The sequence below is a fragment of the Amphiura filiformis genome, chromosome 11 (assembly GCF_039555335.1).
Source record: "Amphiura filiformis chromosome 11, Afil_fr2py, whole genome shotgun sequence".
Classification (NCBI taxonomy): Eukaryota; Metazoa; Echinodermata; class Ophiuroidea; order Amphilepidida; family Amphiuridae; genus Amphiura; species Amphiura filiformis.
Genome location: NC_092638.1, coordinates 27,707,610 through 27,720,059, shown reverse-complemented (window position 1 = coordinate 27,720,059; position 12,450 = coordinate 27,707,610).

The window sequence follows — 12,450 nt, the reverse complement described above, 5'->3', positions numbered from 1 at the left end:
ATACTTTCATGACATCTTTGTACAAGCTGGCAAGGCTTGCGATACAAATGACAGACAGTCAGATGTAGAATTATTGGAGCTGAATGAGAAGTTAGTGGGATCTGAAGCGAAGAGGTTGATGTTGGAGGAGAGAAAGTTGCAGATGGAGGAGGAAAGGGTGCTGGTAGAAATTTAGGAAGAGGTTGAGAGGAAGAGAAGGTGTGGCGGTTGCAGACAGTTTTGAGGACTATCGTGGATCTGTCTGCCAAGGTGGTTACTTCAGATACGTTACCATGTTGATCAAATACAAAGTTTGAAGAAGAAGTCAAAGAAACACAGGGATGTGGAATTGTTGGAATTAAATGAAAAATTAGTGGGATCGGAATCCAAAGAGGTTGGTGTTGGAGGAGAGGAAGTTGCAGGTGGAGGAGGAAAGGCTGGTGGTGGAAAGGAAGGGGCTGAAGCTGGAGAGGAGGAGGTGGGCTGTTGCAGGCAGTTTTGAGGACTATCGTGGATCTGTCTGCCAAGGTGGTTACTTCAGATACGTTACCATGTTGATCAAATACAAAGTTTGAAGAAGAAGTCAAAGAAACACAGGGATGTGGAATTGTTGGAATTAAATGAAAATTAGTGGGATCGAATCCAAAGAGGTTGGTGTTGGAGGAGAGGAAGTTGCAGGTGGAGGAGGAAAGGCTGGTGGTGGGAAGGAAGGGGCTGAAGCTGGAGAGGAGGTGTGGCGATTGCAGGCAGTTTTGGGGACTGTTGTCGATCTATTTGCCAAGGTGGACACTCCCACATTTGTTGACTTGATTCAATCTATGCAGCCAGAGGCATAATAATAGGAGTTCAGGTGTGTACAAATTACTATCCAAGTTGATAGCCTTGCCATACCTTCCAGGTGAGATGATTCCTGTAGAATTCCAATATCCAGAAAACTACTAGGGTCCACTGAAAGCAAGGCATTTGGCAGAAAATTTAAGAGTTTGATCTGCAGTAGGCATACAGCACTGCAGACAGGTATGAATACTGTTCAAGTTGATGGCCTGGCCTTGCCTTACCACTTCCAGGTGAGATGAGTCTTACAGTATTCCAGTATCTGGAAAACAACTAGGTTGCACATACCACTGAAAGCAAGCCATTTGGCAGAAAATTCAAGAGGTTGACCTGCAGTAGGCATACAGCACTAAGACAAACAGGTATGAATACTGTTCAAGTTGATGGCCTGGCCTTGCCTTACCTTCCAGGTGAGATGATTCCTGCAGTATTTATTACTATTAAGACCCACTTATTTTTAACATGTCAGTGGTCTGACAGGTGTACTACCCAGTTCAAAAGTAAATTTTGCTTTGACACCTCCTCACAACTTTGTGCCCATTCAATCTTCACATCACATGGAGCTTTTTTGAATATCACTACACAGAAAGGGTCCCTTGGATGGGGTTGGGGTTAAAGTAGAAAAAAAAGAACTTCTGTTAAGTCAAGAAACATTGCTCTATAAAGTTGATCAACTGAGGAACAAAGTCTTTTCTGTAAGTTTAACAGCAAAAGATGACTCTAAAAAAACTTGATCAGTATTAAAGCCTTAGGCCAAAAAAAAAAATGGTTCGTCTCAAAGCTGACGCTACAAGATTTGTAAAATCGCGATTTGAAAAAAAAAAAAAAGAAATGCAGAAATTTTTTTCATTTCAAAATTTGGTTTTTTAAAAAAAATTTTCCCGAAAAATTCGGCGAAAATCAGATTTTTTTTTTCTCAAAATAAAAATATCAAAAATCATAAAACATTGCACATTGGGTGTCCTGGTTCAAGAATTTAAAACAGCCTAACTAAAAAGTCACCTACGATGACACTGTTGTAGTCTGAACGACACACCTGCATGCGTATTTAAATCATACTATTTTTTAAGACCGATCCTACAATAAAAAATCTTAATTGTACACCATGTACTCGAGTACTGCTGAATATTCATCAACATTTTTAATGTTGTCATTTTACGTCGTGTGGCAGTATGACTGACTATGACGCACGATGACGTTTGTTTAATTTAAATATTAAATACATGGCGAGTATTAATCCTGCCACTCCCGAAGTCATCATGGATTCAGCGGCTGCATCATCCGAGTTTGTGATCTTGAAAATCAAATTATCCGGGAAAAATAAAGAGAAAGGATGGTTTTTACACAAAACCAAAACTACGAACACAATAAAAGATGTTGCTTTAGAAATACTTAACGGCGAGAATCCATGTGCTCCGATAGCTTGTGTGTTGGAAATGATGGGTATAGACAACACTGGCACTGCTGAATTCGACAGCCACCACACTGACTATTGGCCACAGTATCATGAATGAATGCAGTGGCAAACAAATTCCAAGTACAGGTTAAACCTCACAATTTCTGCGTAAGTGGCCTACTCAACCTTTGTTCCCCAAAATGCTGTTAGCCCAGAGATTACAGACATTGGCATTTTTTATGGTAGATAAGATGGACTATCCATTTATCATAAAATCAATATTAAACTTAAAACAGGTAAGTTCTCATTTAATCTTCTCATTATCATGTAAGTCCCATGTGTTTTGTGTCAAGAGTCGAGCAGGTTGAACACGATCCTTCATGATGTCCGCGACTAATCACTACCGTACAGAAGCAAGTGCTTATAGCATTATTTTGTTCATATCTGAAGCAACTTTGCATTTCTATATCATTTATGTTGATAAAGAAAAGACCCTGCAAACGGAAGAAATTAAAGTGGTGGGAAGCCACTTTTAAAAACGGTACCAAGATGCTAATAAGGTGATGGGGAATTGATAAGAGTCAAAAGCGAGTATGCTCTGAACCTTTAAACTTTAAAAGACAACTGATGCCATCAAAGTGGAGTTTCATCTTGAGAGCCAATGGAAAAAATAATTAGATACACTCTAAAACAAAAGATACCAAATTCCCAAAAACTTTCAGTTTAGAAGAATAAAGCAGGATATTATCCCCATAACTTGAACATAAAAAAACAAGAAAAAAAAAGCGCAGTGATTTATTATAGTGCACTACGCACAGGTACAACGCCTAGATGTTGATCCACAAGCCTCAGGACAACATACACAATAACCAAAACAAAGTTGTAGACTTTCTTTAATTTCAGGGAACAATGGCATCACATAAAAGAACAACTGCAAGACCTATGTGATGACTACGAGTGCCAACTAGCATCCATCACCTGCATAGACTGTGGCTCCAATTGGAAGCTGTCGTGTATGCAAAAAATTAGACAGTTCTGTTAAGATCTACCAAGTCTGCGGGTTCTGTAAAGACCAGTCTGCCAAAGAAGGTACGAAACCTAAGACCAAAAACTTCCAGTATAATTTTACTTGTAAAACTTCATCATTTTGTAGAGCTTACAGAGAACCAGGGAGAGAACAGATGTAATATATTCTACTTTGATCTTTCCACTGCATATTGTTCAGAGTGCAATGAAAGGATTCATTGTAAAGGCAGGTTACGGGAACATAAACTTTTGAAGAAAAAACACTGACATAAAGTCATTGCAGACATAAAAGATGAAAATGGGTAACATGATCGTTTATTTGTGTTGTTATTAACACTTTTATTCATTCATTTACACAATACATGCCATTTAGGGTAGTTTTGGTTGGTTTGAAATATGTAGAGTAATTAACCGGCCACTTAGGGACCACTTTTGGGATTGATTAATAAGAATGAGTAGCTCCAATATATGTGAGTGACTTCCCCCACACCCCCCCCCTTTCCCGGATTTTGCCTCAAAGTGTTTTTTTGACATTTTCGGAAATGTTTTTAATTTTTTTCGCAGATTTGGAGAGTATACCTTGACCTACAGTGAAGAACTGCAATCATTTGTGGCTGATTAAAAACAAATTTGGAAATAAATACCAAAAATTTAAAAAAGTTAAGAATATAGCTTAAAAAGCTGTAATATATACAGTTTCTTTCAAATTCTAATTTGTTATAGTATTCCCATTAATTTTCTAACAAATTTCAACAGGACTTTCAAATGCACATTATTGGATCTCATATCAAAAGTTTGACTCGATGTGAAAATAACATGAAATTAGACCACCTGCCATTTATTACAATTATCAGTCCATGAAAATTGTTAGCTTTCTCCTCTCTTTCTTCAGGGTGATAAAAGTGGCACCATAACTAAGATGGCTTTCCAGTTTGTCAATCAAAGTGCACCAAATTATTTAGCTTCCACCAACATCATATCTGTGTCTGAAGCTACAGACACATACATCAACTTGAAAGAGGTTTTCAGCAATATGAATGAGCAAGTTTTGGAATTGATGCAAGTTAAACAGATTAGAGTTGGTGGGAAGATGTACCCGCTACGGGTTTTGGGGACACAGAATTTTTGTGCAAAATATTTGGACATATGGATGCTTCTTCAAGCTACCCAAGCTATAGACACATCCCACCAACTTGACAGCTAAGTTTTCAGCAATTGGAGTGAGCAAGTTTCGGAATTGATGCAGTTAAACGGATTAGAGTTGGTAAGAAGATGTACCGTCACGGGTTTTCTACTTTGGGGACACAGAATTTTTGTGCAAAATGTTTGAACACATGGGTGCTTCTTCAAGCTACCCTTGCCTGTTATGTCACGTACAGTTAAAACAGCTACGCCATCCTGATGGGAAAGCCCACTCCCTCATGAAGGAAGAAGGATCAAGATGGGAATTGGGTTCCAGATGAAGACTGGTCAGAGAATAAGGCCAAGAAAAAAAAATAGTTTGCTTGCCCTCAATTGAATTTTAAAAATTGGGTCGGTCGGTCGGGATTTCTTTTTTTTTTTCTTTTTTTAAAAATTTTATTACAAGCAAACTCTACTGATTGTATTAATTAAGGCGTTTTTTTGATGTCAAATGAATCAACTAACATTACAAAACAACTAAAATGATGAACACAAGCTCTAAAATACATTTTTTTTACATCTTCTGAATGCAAAAATTTGAAAAGAAAAAAAAAAAAAAACTTTTTCAGGAATTTCCAAAATTAGGGTCGGTATTCTTTTGTACAGTAAAGAGAAAAAAAAAACTTTTTTCTGATTTCCAAAATTAGGGTCGGTCGGTTGAGGGCAAGCAAACATCTTTTTTTTTTTGGCCTAAGACTGGTCAGAGAATCGGACACTCCATTCATTCCAGCGAGATATTGCAAATCTACTGGCTGAAGAAGAAGACGGTGCAAGTGCAAGGGTTAGTGGCTGTGACCATCACAGTATTAGCAAAAGGCCAGTATTACCATCATCTCTTTGTTCAGGGTGATAAAAGTATGTATTATACAACATAGTCCATCTATGTCGTTGCATTTCTGCTAATACAGCAACATCTGCTGTTCCAGGCCAGACAGTGATATTCCATCTTGGTGATTTTCTACATTATGACAAATATCATGTATTATACAACATAGTCCATCTACGTCATTCCATTTCTGCTAATACAGCAACATCTACTGTTCTAGGCCAGACAGTGATATTCCAGCTTGGTGATTTTCTAGATTATGACAAATATCAGGTATTATACAACATAGTCCATCTACGTCGTAGCATTTCGGCTAATACAGCAACATCTGCTGTTCCAGGCCAGACAGTGATATTCCAGCTTGGTGATTTTCTACATTATGACAAATATCAGGTATTATACAATGTAGGCCCCCTACATATTTGTTCTGCTATTACTGAACAGTGCAGCGAGAAGATGTAAAAAAATGGCCCAACATATTCATCTATCATCATCAGTGTGTCATAATAGGTTTCACAGCATGATTCAGATTTGCATGGACATTTAACAGTTTTAACAATTTAAATTATTCATATTCTTTCTTCAGCAAACACAGACATAGCTCATCTCCTTAAATATTAGTAAATTAGAGGACGAATTGGAATATTTCAGAAAGAGACATGGCCAGCCCGATTTACGGCCCAAAGCCCCCACCAACTCATGAGGAGCTTGTGAATAAACTTAAAACTTCCTCAGTTAATGATGTTGCAAACACTTTGAGCCAAAAGGTTTTCATATGATCAAGAAGATGTGAAAGAGATAAAAAGAAAGTTAAGAACTATGAATAAAGATGAGCTGAATTGAAGAAAAGCAAGGGGACAGCAAGTGGACAACAAGCCTTGCAAGAGTTTGGTAAATTTGGTGCGATCATCAGACATAGATGTTTATCACATAATTCATAACGCAATAGTGCCTTTTGCATGTACACATGTACCAAAGCGCTTTGCATTTATTCCACTGTTGAAAGAATATGTCAGCTGTCATACAATGTACCCCATTATACACATATTTATTGCACTATCCCCAAAGGTAAAATAAATAAACTAACATAAACAAAAATGTATTTCTTTGTAGCTCTGTACGTTATCCATCTTGAGAGACCTAGCCCTGATGAACAACACGGCATAGTCCATCTACGTCGTTGCATTTCTGCTAATACAGCAACATCTGCTGTTCCAGGCCAGACAGTGATATTCCAGCTTGGTGATTTTCTACATTATGACAAATATCATGTATTATACAACATAGTCCATCTACGCCGTTGCATTTCTGCTAATACAGCAACATCTGCTGTTCCAGGCCAGACAGTGATATTCCAGCTTGGTGATTTTCTACATTATGACAAATATCATGTATTATACAACATAGTCCATCTACGTCGCTGCATTTCTGCTAATACAGCAACATCTGCTGTTCCAGGCCAGACAGTGATATTCCAGCTTGGTGATTTTCTACATTATGACAAATATCATGTATTATACAACATAGTCCATCTATGTCGTTGTATTTCTGCTAATACAGCAACATCTGCTGTTCCAGGCCAGACAGTGATATTCCAGCTTGGTGATTTTCTACATTATGACAAATATCATGTATTATACAACATAGTCCATCTACGCGTTGCATTTCTGCTAATACAGCAACATCTGCTGTTCCAGGCCAGACAGTGATATTCCAGCTTGGTGATTTTCTACATTATGACAAATATCATGTATTATACAACATAGTCCATCTATGTCGCTGCATTTCTGCTAATACAGCAACATCTGCTGTTCCAGGCCAGACAGTGATATTCCAGCTTGGTGATTTTCTACATTATGACAAATATCATGTATTATACAACATAGTCCATCTACGTCGTTGCATTTCTGCTAATACAGCAACATCTGCTGTTCCAGGCCAGACAGTGATATTCCAGCTTGGTGATTTTCTACATTATGACAAATATCATGTATTATACAACATAGTCCATCTATGTCGTTGCATTTCTGCTAATACAGCAACATCTGCTGTTCCAGGCCAGACAGTGATATTCCAGCTTGGTGATTTTCTACATTATGACAAATATCATGTATTATACAACATAGTCCATCTACGTCGTTGCATTTCTGCTAATACAGCAACATCTGCTGTTCCAGACCAGACAGTGATATCCCAGCTTGGTGCTTTTCTACATTATGACAAATATCAGGTATTATACAATGTAGGCCCTCTACATATTTGTTCCGCTATTACTGAACAGTGCACCGAGAAGATGTAAAAAAATGGCCCAACATATTCATCTATCATCATCAGTGTGTCATAATAGGTTTCACAGCATGATTCAGATTTGCATGGGCATTTAACAGTTTTAACAATTTAAGTTCCTATCTATATCTAAGCACACAGAGCTGAAAGGCGTCTTTTCAGGGTGAAGGTTGATATGGCATCCACAAGTGCAGGAATAACATTAAGTGTAGATGAGCATATAAGACAGGGAGATCACAAAATTAAGGAACTCAAAAAGACACTCAAGGAAAAAGACAAATTGGAATTGGTGCTAAGGGAAAGAGCAATAAAAAAACCAGGCTGAGATTGACAAGAGTGGGTTTCATCACCCAAGACGCTAATTGTCATCATGCCGTCAGGGCATTGATCTTATCCCGCATCGACTATGCCAACTCACTCCTTTATGGCGCAAGGAAGTCGACCTGAAACGCTTGCAGCGATTACAAAATAAGGCTGCGCGGCTAGTCCATAATTGTGGACGGGATCAATCCTCTGATGGCCTCTTGCTGTCTCTCCATTGGTTACCAGTAAAACAGAGAGTTATTTACAAAATCATTCTATATGCATTTAAATGTCTAAATAACCAGGCTCCTACATATCTCACTGATCTTGTCCAGCTACTTCAGGATGTTGCTACTGGCGGATACAGACACAGACTTCGTTCTTCTACTGATGCAACAAGACTTGCTGTTCCTCGATCTAAAAAACGAGTCGGAGATAATTCCTTTGTTGTTGTTGCACCTCGCCTTTGGAATAGTCTCCCCGTTGACATCAGGGAATCGGCGTCTGTGTCTATATTAAAAAACGCCTGAAAACACACTTGTTCCAGAGTTAATTTTTCTGCATTTCTTTTTTTTCCTGTATTTTTGCTTGTGTATTGCTTTATGTGTTTTTGTCGCTTTTTGTAAGGCGCTGTGTGCTCCGTAGAGCGCCCTATAAGTATTGTGTAAAAATAACAACAATAATAACGGGAGAAGTGTTATAGGTCAAAATGTGAATGTCTGGAAGAATCAGTGGAACAGCCTCGCCCGGTTGATGTAGAAAAGCCTACAAGAAGATCACGATAAGGAACAACTAAGGAAAGAAGTGATAGAATTACAACACATAATAATTGAAGTCTATGAAGAACAACAAAATGATACTGTTGAACTCTGCTGCGATGAGGCCAAAAAGGAATATGACACAGAGATGTGTCCAACAGTTGTTAACCAGCAATGACCAGCCAAATAATTTCTGTTAGTAACTGGAATTGTATTGATATGACCCAATTAAAGTCAGGACTCGATACAGAGATTGTGTTTTTGCAGGCAAGTTTTGAATCAACCAAATTCAACCCCTTTCTTAGGGGTGCAGATGGATAGCAAGCTCAACTGGAGTAAACATGTAGCAAAATACAGTTAATAAAGCAAATCGGACAATGGACTTCCTCAGAAGAAACTTGTGGTTTTGTCTACTGCGTATTTGGCACTAGTGCGTTCAGTCCTAGAGTACGTCGGTTGTGCGTGGGACCCATACAGAGCAGGGCTAATAAACAAACTTTGCTGACAAATTCATTGACAACAAATAAACACAAATCCCGACCGGCACACAACCCAACTTGAAAAAAAGCAAGGGAATGTACTTATGATAACAGCAGACTCTGTCAACATAGGGGATGTTGATGTTATGTGCAGCGTGTGGAACTGACATTCCTGGTAGGAACGCTCGCCTGTTTATGGTCAAGGGGGAAGGAGGCACAGTGATCTTTACGGTGTCTTATACCACAGACACCAAATCAGAATTGGCTAGCAGTACTCAAGAAGCATCCGCTGAAGCTGCAGCAGCTGACACTTCAGGAACAAGAAGAAATATGTACAACAAGGGCATACTTCTCATTACATCAGACTCTATCAACGTAGGAGATGTTGATATGCCAGCAGGTGCAGCATGTGGAACTGACATTCCTGGTGTGAGCACTGGCCTGTTTATGGTCAAGGGGAAAGGAGGCACCGTGATCTTTACAGTGTCTTATGACACAGACACCAAATCCGACTCGGCTAATGTTGTTTGTTTGCTGCCATCTGTACAAGCCACTAGTATTATCCTTTTGGAATAGGCCATTGTGCCCCCAATCACAAAGGGCATACAGACATACTTAGTGGCTTTAAAAGGCGAGTGACCAGCAACGAAGTAGCAAGGGCATTTTGAATGAGTAACACCTTGTGACTTTACCGTGATTTAGTGGTAGCAGGTCACAGTTAATAGGCCTCATGATGACCCTCACTTACACTCTTTTTTAAAGAAAATTATTTTATATATAGGTGGTTGTACTATTCCACCAAACACAGAGTAAATGTTGACATATTGTGAGTGGTTTGATTGCTTTTTTTCCAAATATGTACACAACAGGTAGCTAAGGAAGTAGCGAGTCAAGAAATAAAGGCCTATGTGAGTAAAACAAGTAGTACACTTGAATCAAGTAACTCCCAGGAAAGCCTACAAGACAGAATTAATGATTTTAATTGGAAACAAGTACTCTCAGAAATGGCTACAGAACTTCCTATGCTTTCTAATATCTTGGCTGGTGCCATATGTCGCCATCGAGGCCAACTTGATTTGTAAGTTATAACAGTGTTCAGGGATGGAAAACTTATCGTAGTTGGTGGTGTTAAGTTGGACACTAGTACAGGACTGAACACTCCTGTGACTTGCTCCATGCAGGTGGATCTACAAAGTCTACAAATGAACAAGTTAGGAGAGCATGCAAGTTGGGGTGCAGGTTTAGCTCACCTGTCCCATGCCTCCATAGCCCTCGGGGGCTACACAACGGGAAACGTCTTCAACAAAACTTTGCTGATGATAACCGCAGACTCTGTCAACATAGGAGATGTTGACGTGCCAGCAGGTGCTGCTTGTGGAACCGACATTCCTGGTAGGAGTGCTGGTCTGTTTATGGTCAAGGGGGAAGGAGGCACTGTGATCTTTACGGTGTCTTATGTGGGGCCACGAAAAGGAAAGTGTGGCGGTGGAAGAGTTTAAAAAGCACTACGAGGAGCACAACAACCTGGCTGTTGATGAGTGTGGCATGGCAGGGTTAGCGGAGCTTCCCTTCATGGCAGCCACTCCGGACAGAGTGGTTAGTTGCTGCTGTGGTAACAGTGTATTGGGGGTTAAATGCCCATACAGCTTGAGAGATTCAACAGTTGCTGAGGCAATGAAATCGAAGAAGGATGTCTACTTAACAGCAGATGGTCAGCTGAAGAAGAACAGTATGTATTATTTTCAAGTACAGTTCCAGTTAATGTGCTGCGGAGATCCAACTGCAGTATGCCTCTTGGTATGGACACCACAGGACTTTAACATATGTGAAGTTCCACTGGATCTAGTGTTTACTGATGACATGAAGCTGGTCATATTGGCTTTTGATAACAGCAGACTCTATCAATGTAGGAGACGTTGATGTGCCAGCAGGTGCAGCATGTGGAACTGACATTCCTGGTAGGAGCGCTGGCCTGTTTATGGTCAAAGGGGAAGGAGGCACTGTGATCTTTACGGTGTCTTATGACACAGACACCAAATCCGACTCGGCTAATGTTGTTTGTTTGCTGCCATCTGTACAAGCCACTAGTATTATCCTTTTGGAATAGGCCATTGTGCCCCCAATCACAAAGGGCATACCGACATACTTAGTGGCTTTTAAAAAAAAAGGCGAGTGAACAACAACGAAGTAGCAAGGGCATTTTGAGTGAGTAACACCTTGTGACTTTACCGTGATTTAGTGGTAACAGGTCACAGTTAATAGGCCTCATGATGACCCTCACTTACACTCTTTTTTAAAGAAAATTATTTTATATATAGGTGGTTGTACTATTCCACCAAACACAGAGTAAATGTTGACATATTGTGAGTGGTTTGATTGCTTTTTTTTCTTCAATATGTACACAACAGGTAGCTAAGGAAGTAGCGAGTCAAGAAATAAAGGCCTATGTGAGTAAAACAAGTAGTACACTTGAATCAAGCAACTCCCAGGAAAGCCTACAAGACAGAATTAATGATTTTAATTGGAAACAAGTACTCTCAGAAATGGCTACAGAACTTCCTATGCTTTCTAATGTCTTGGCTGGTGCCATATGTCGCCATCGAGGCCAACTTGATTTGTAAGTGCAGCTTTTTTTTTTTATTTCGTTAGGGAGGTGTGATTTGATCACATTTTATTTAGATGTTGGTTTAATCACTTTCACCACTACATTGCAGAATTTGGAGTGTTATGCCAGTATTTTGACACCAAACAAACCTGTATTACGTTATTTGCACAGATTGTGATTCATACATCTCTTTTTAGTCGTCCTGTTTGAACCTTTTATTTTTTCCCATTTTTGGACATGCAAAATGTACTATATTGTCATTTTGGAATACTTTTGAGGATAATTTTTTTTATAGTGAATGGATATGTCTGCATTCTGATTGTTTAATTATTGTCTAATTATATATTGATATTAATATTGTCTGATATGGACCTCTTGGGAGATCAGTACTTATGTTTTGAAAGAGTTTACCAGAATAAAGATAGATTTAATGGGTGAATGAATGTACTGCTGTGATTCATAATATGTGGCGTGATCAATATCAGTCTGAAGTCGGGCATGTTTAACTTTGATGTATGAAGTATTAAGCTACATTTGGCAGAAAAAAACAGTGAAATTGGACACTTTGTTGTAAAGATGTGATCACTTGAAGGGTTTGTAAAAAAGAAAATATGACCTTTGTTAGCCTATATCTGAAAATCAATATTTACTACTTGCCAATACTTTTGCTTTCTCCCATCACATGTGCACATTATTTTGAATCTAGGTCATTTGTCTTTTTTTTTACTTTTGCGTCTGCGAGTGATACGGCCGATCAAATGCAGTATATCTTAAAG